The 6,000-nt window shown below is 53.2% G+C and overlaps 1 protein-coding gene across 2 annotated transcripts in view; it reads right to left on the reverse strand.

Moving 5' to 3' along the window:
* Positions 1–4,266, reverse strand: part of PRAG1 (PEAK1 related, kinase-activating pseudokinase 1) — a 66,163-nt gene extending 61,897 nt beyond the window's left edge. Inside the window, exon 1 of one of the 2 annotated variants that reach the window (XM_033176763.1) lies at positions 4,060–4,266. The gene's annotated coding sequence lies outside the window, so the exon portion shown is untranslated. Of the gene's footprint in view, positions 1–80; positions 676–4,059 lie in introns of those variants that run through there. The other variant, XM_033176764.1, reaches the window with a different exon arrangement.
* Positions 4,267–6,000: the final 1,734 nt, after the last annotated feature.

Consider the following 6,000-nt stretch of genomic DNA (forward strand, 5'->3'; position numbering starts at 1 on the left):
AAGTGCCAGTTTGCACCATGGTCCCCTGTAAATCCACCATTGAGAAGGAGCTCAAAGGGTTGCAGCCATTAACCGATGACCTTGAAATCATCCCATCAGGTCGTTGTTGTCCCCATTTTACAGGTGGGGAAACGATGACAAAAACAAGAACTTGCACCAGCCCATAGACACAGAGAGTTTGCCTGTTCTGGAAACAGAAGCCAACTTTGCAGGCGACTCCTCATTGCAGTGGTGATCTGCGCGTTGCTCCTGGCTCTTCTTAGCCTATTTAAAATGAACTGACTTCCCATAAGGAGAATGTTCAAGAGAAAAATCTTCCTTAAGAACATAAGTTAAACAGGTTCTCATTAAATAGGGAGCATTTTGCCTCAGGGTTTGCTCTCCACTTTCCTCCCATAAGGATCTGCCTGAAGTTTGATAATCTCTAAACTGTCAACAGGACTAAGCAAGTGGAATGAGCCTGGTAACCCCAAAGTCATTCCAGAGTGTTTGTGGGAAGTGTTCTCTCTTATCTCCACGCTCACACACGGGGGTGTTCATTCAACAAGTGCTGAAGCTATATGTGCCTCTTTTCCCTCCAAAGTGAAAAATGGGTTGGGGCCGGGCGTGGTGGCTCACGCCTGTAATCCCAGCATTTTGGGAGGCCAAGGTGGGCGGATCACCTGAGGTCAGGAGTTTGAGACCAGCCTGACCTACATGGAGAAACCCCATCTCTACTAAAAATGCTGGGCGTAGTGGTGCATGCCTGTAATCTCAGCTACTCGGGAGGTTCAGGCAGGAGAATCGAGGCAGGAGAATTGCTTGAACTCAGGAGGCAGAGGTCATCGTGAGCCAAGATTGCGCCACTGCACTCCAGCCTGGACAACAAGAGTGAAACCTCTGTCTCAAAAAAAAAAAAAAAAAAAAAAAGGATTGGAAGTGGTGGCTCACACCTATAACCCCACCACTTTAGGAGGCTGAGGCAGGAGGATCACTTGAGCCCAGGAGTTTGAGACCAGCCTGGGCAACACAGAGATACTCTGTCTTTACAAAAATAATAATTATAAAAAAAAATTATCCAGGTGTTGGAGTGCATGCCTATGGTCCCAGTTACTAGGGAGACTGAAGTAGGAGGATTGCCTGAGCCCAGGAGGTCAAGGCTGCAGTGAGCCCTGATCACACCACTGTACTCCGGCCTGGGTGACAAGAGTGAGACCCTGTCTAAAAAACAAAACAAAAGTTAAGAATAAAGCCCGCTGCATCTTTAAGCTAAATACATCATCTGAAATAAAAGAAAAGTATCTTTTAGCAATCATTGTTAGTGTCTCACAGGTCCTTTTCTTTTTTTTTTTTTTTTTTTTTGAGACGGAGTCCGCTCTGTCGCCCAGGCTGGAGTCCAGTGGCCTGATCTCAGCTCACTGCAAGCTCCGCCTCCCGAGTTTACGCCATTCTCCTGCCTCAGCCTCCCGAGTAGCTGGGACTACGGTCCTTTTCTTTAAGAAGACCGTTAGCTAGGTTCTTCTCCTCCTCCGAACACGCCCAGGTAGCAGATTCCTTCTTTGCCAAGTTCTCCAGAAGAGGTCACTGGGCTTCAACAAGCTGAGGAAACAGCCAGGTTTTATAATCTCAGGCCACAGAGAACTATAGGCTTGTTGCTAAGTTTTGGGAGGGGGAAAAAGCAGAGGAAGTATTCTGGCCTTCAGGAACAGGCAGTAGGTTCCTTCCTGGGAAGCTGATGAGTGAGGCCACAGAAAGGACACTGTCCAGCCCACCTCCACTGCAGGCAGAGGCTCCCATGCCTGCTCCATGGGACGGAGGAAGACAGCTTGGAAACCAGCCCTGTGTGGGCTCTGCAAGTTCCCACAGCTCCTCCTGACACAGGGCTATCTGAGGAGGGGGGTGCCCAGCCACTTCCTCAGGGGCTACCACAGATTCACAAAGCAGCAGTTTTGCTTGGCGACATGTTGCCTTCTCAACAGGCAAGTAAGAACACAAACTTGTTATTGGGGAAGGGGTGACATTGGTACCACAGGCCCTACTTTCTAAGATTCCCCAACCTTTGCACAGCCCTGGGATTGTGGAAGGATCTGGATTGCTAGCATGGGGGACGTTTCCTTGAGAATGTCTCACCAGTTTACGAGCACTCTTTGCTCCCATCCTCAGCTCTGAAACTCTTGGATGTTTAGACGCAACTTTCATCACACGACTGCCGGGGACAGACGCAAAGATTTTTAAAGGGAAGTCATTGAATAAGAAGAGAACAAACGAAGCCCTGGGCTTCCCACTGTCATTGACTCACTGCATCCTGTTAAAACTGGTTTCTCAGTCACAGCAAACAGAATTTACCACTGCATGCAGCCAAAAAAAAAAAAAAAAAAAAAAAAAAGACCGTTGCACTTCTGTGCTTGCTTGGAATTATCTCCTATTTGTTTTAAGTAAAAGATGGTGAGAAACACAAGTGGCACCCACAAAGCCTTGCCTCGCCTTGCCTGGTGCAGCAGTGCCAGCTCTCCACAGCGTGGGGAAGGCACTTCCCAGCCCACATTCCTTACCTCTGAGGGGAGGCGGCCCCCAGAATTATGCAAATCCCCCCATTTCAGTAGGAGGCTGCAGTGTCAGATTAGAAAAAAGAGCTCAGCATTCTTTCTGATCCAAGTCATGAAAAAAATGTCTTTGCCTCTGCAAACTTCTGCACTAGATTTGTGGCTCCAGTTTGCAAGACTGAAGCTGTCAGATACACTCCCACCTCATTTCAAAAAAGAATCTGAAGAATCAAGGTGGCCAGATCTATAAGATTAAATATTTTGGCCCAAAATACCCGCTCAGACTTACATCAGAAGTTGCTTATGCCTTATCCTGGAGTGACAGAATTCCAGAAAACATTCACCTACATTTTTTTTTTTCTGTATTTACAGTTAAATGAATGCAACACCAGAAAAAGGAAAGAAATGTGTGTGGAAAGTGTCTGAACTTCAGCACACTCCACTGGCCAGGGTTGACCAGGCAGAAAGGAGAAAGTGACAACTTTACCACCCGCTAGCCCCCTGCCTCCCCACTCACACAGAGGGTAAATTATGATCTTCACCCAACTTTTCCTTTTCTTTTTTCTTCCTCCAGTGCTGTGGAATCTAATCTCAGAGGGAAGAATGCGGTTTTGCACCCACTACAGTCGAAACCAACCAGACCTCAGGAGAGCAAAGTAACTGCGGAATTCCCTAGGGCTTCCTGTCAAATTTCCTTCTCAGAAAGGGAAGGGGGAGAGAAGTTGTTCAGGATAGTTCAGGCCAGTGATCAGGAAAGCCTTCTAAACCTGACTCCGGACTGAAGGCATCGCAAAACTCCTTGTCCCTAGACCATTGGGTTTTGCTGTCGGCTCTGCAAAACCATGTGCAGGGTGAGCTTACTTGAGAGAAACGCACACACCGTGAGCTGGCGCTTTCCGCTGCGAATGCCCGGCCGCCTCCATGCCCAGCAGAGGATTCTGCGTTCTAAGTGTGTATGTCCCCGGATACCAGCAAAGGTTGAGAACGTGCTCACAGCATGCGTTTGGAGGGCTCAGCCAGGGCTTGAGGGAAAGGGCATCATCTCGTTGCCTCTGGAGCCCCGCTGCTGCATACCTGGGAGCTACCCTGGACCCCCAAACCATCTCCCCGGGTCCTGGTCCCAGCAGCCAGGCGGCCTTCCGTCTCTGCCCCTTGACAATACTCTATCGGTGGAAAGCAGTCCTCAAAGCGCTTCAGTCTCCCGCCGCAAACAGAGCAGCGAGACCAGAGAACACATCCTAACAGTCGGTCCTCCCTCCTGGAACTCGTAGGAAAGTTTCCCCGTTTTAAAGAGCGCGATTCTCGAATGGATCGAAAACACCCTCCAGCTCCTCCGTCCTCCCGGCCGGGCGCCTCCCTGCACCGGGGGCACCACCCCGGGCTCACGCGGCCCCGGCGCTACCCACTCCCCGAGCGGCCGCCTGTCACCCCAGGGGTCGCCTGCTCGCGGATCGCAGCGCCCCTCCAAAGCTCCCCTCTGCGACCACGCTCGCCAGACAAAAAGAGGCCGAATTGGGAGAGCGCGTCGCGGGCTCACCTCGGGGCTGCGCTTCCTCGGCCCCTCCGTCGATCTCCAAGCCGCCCGCCGCCCGGCCGGAGCATTGTTCGCTGAAGGTCTGCGCGCGGTGCGTGCCCGGCCGCTGGCGGGTGGCGTCTGCCTGGGCCCGGCGGCCGGGTGGCAGCTGCAAGCGCGGCTCCGCCCCCTCCGCCTCCGGTGACGCCGCCCGCCCCGGCTCTCGCCGCACCTCCGCAGTCCCTGCCGCCGCCCGGCCCCGCCTGGCCCGCGCGCCCCGCCGCTCGGCTCGCGCCTGCCGCTTCCACCCGGCGGGCGCCTACCCCCAGGGCCCCGACTCCTTCCAAGTCTCCACGCCCCGGGCCTCCCTCTCTTGCCCACCCTCCAGCCCCCGACCGACAGGCTCCGCCCCCAGCCCCAGACTTGGTGCTGGCTGACCCCCGAGCCCAGCACCCGTTTGCACCCGCTCCTCAGTGGGGACCCTGCACAGCCCCGCAGAGGCGAGCTCTAGCGTTCCACTCCTCCTTTTGCCACCAGGCACGTATAGGTGCCCGGCATCGCCTCATTCAGCCGGCCCCGCGGGACCCTGGGAAGAGAGGGAGAAAGAAGGGGAAACGCGGAAGTGAGGGGTCGGGAGTGGGATACCAGGTCAGGGTCCGAGGCGGGCTCTGAAAGCCACGTGAGCACAGCGAGCCTCCGCTCCCCCTACTCCTGGGAAGAGGGTGGCGCTGGAGAGAGCAGGGCTGGGAGTCCTGGTAGCGGGTTCCAGGTTCCGCTCAGTCCCTGGACTGCAGGCCTCTGGCAAATTGCTTGACCTCTTTGAACTTTAGTTTTCTGGATGTAGAATGCAAGCGTTGCACTGCAGGGAGCTGGCCTTCTACCATGCTGGGACATCCAAGTCTTCCGCAGCCCAGTAATACACCTGTGTTTACACCGTTTCCAGTAAGTGAGTCATTCACTGAGATAGAACGAGTTCGAGATAGTCTGCGAGCTAAAAAATCTTTTAACTGGGAGTATAATAGCTTAAGACCCAGCCAGTCCTGTAGCTTGACCTGAGTGTTTACTCGGGGAGCCAGGGCTACGGTCACCTCCCAGGGCCATGACGGGTGGGTAGAATTCAGTGAAATGGAACAGGAAGAGGACCCCACCTCCCCCAAAAAACGCAACACCAGCGGCTTCTCTCGCTCTTTCACCCCTCCCCAGAAAGGCAGTTTATTGTGACTCTAATGAAGGTCCTCTGCCAGTCAGCCTGCGAGCCCTCACCTGCTGAGAGGAAGAAGATGGGCCCCCACCCCCAGATCCCTGGCTCTCCTCTTTGCTGCAGTGGATGTGGACAGAGAGGGAAGATGTGTATTTGAGGTTTGGCTTCTGTGTGAGGAAAGGGAAAAAAAGATCCAGGGAATGCTTTCTCATGTTCCAGTGACACCCATTCCTCCTAAGAGGATAGAATCTGGGGGAAGCTGTAGAGGGATGGGAATGCAATAGACCTTAAGGACCTACCCAGTGCTAAGCAACCCTATGAGGAGAGCATCATTATCCCCATTCTATAGACAGGAAAACTGAGGCTCAGGAGGCCGCACAATTTGCCAGGGTTCCTCAGTTGAAAAGTAGTAGTACTAAGATTGGAACCAAAGCCTGTCTGGCTTCGCTGGTAGGCAAGTCTACTCTGCCACTCCACCCTCGCCAAGTGCAGGTAGTCCAGCCCTATTTTTCTCTCTTCCTAAGTGAAGAGAAATCATTTGAACAAATACTGGCCGGGCGCGGTGGCTCACACCTGTAATCCCAGCACTTTGGGAGGCCAAGGCGGGCAGATCACCTGAGGTCAGGAGTTCCAGACTAGCCTGGGCAACATAGTGAAACCCCATCTCTATTAAAAATACAAAAATTAGTCTAGTGTGGTGATGAGTGCCTGTAATCCTGGCTATTCGGGAGGCTGAGCCAGGAGACTCGCTTGAACCCAGGAAG

This window comes from Trachypithecus francoisi, unplaced genomic scaffold (assembly GCF_009764315.1).
Source record: "Trachypithecus francoisi isolate TF-2019V2 unplaced genomic scaffold, Tfra_2.0 Contig01554, whole genome shotgun sequence".
Lineage (NCBI taxonomy): Eukaryota > Metazoa > Chordata > Mammalia > Primates > Cercopithecidae > Trachypithecus > Trachypithecus francoisi.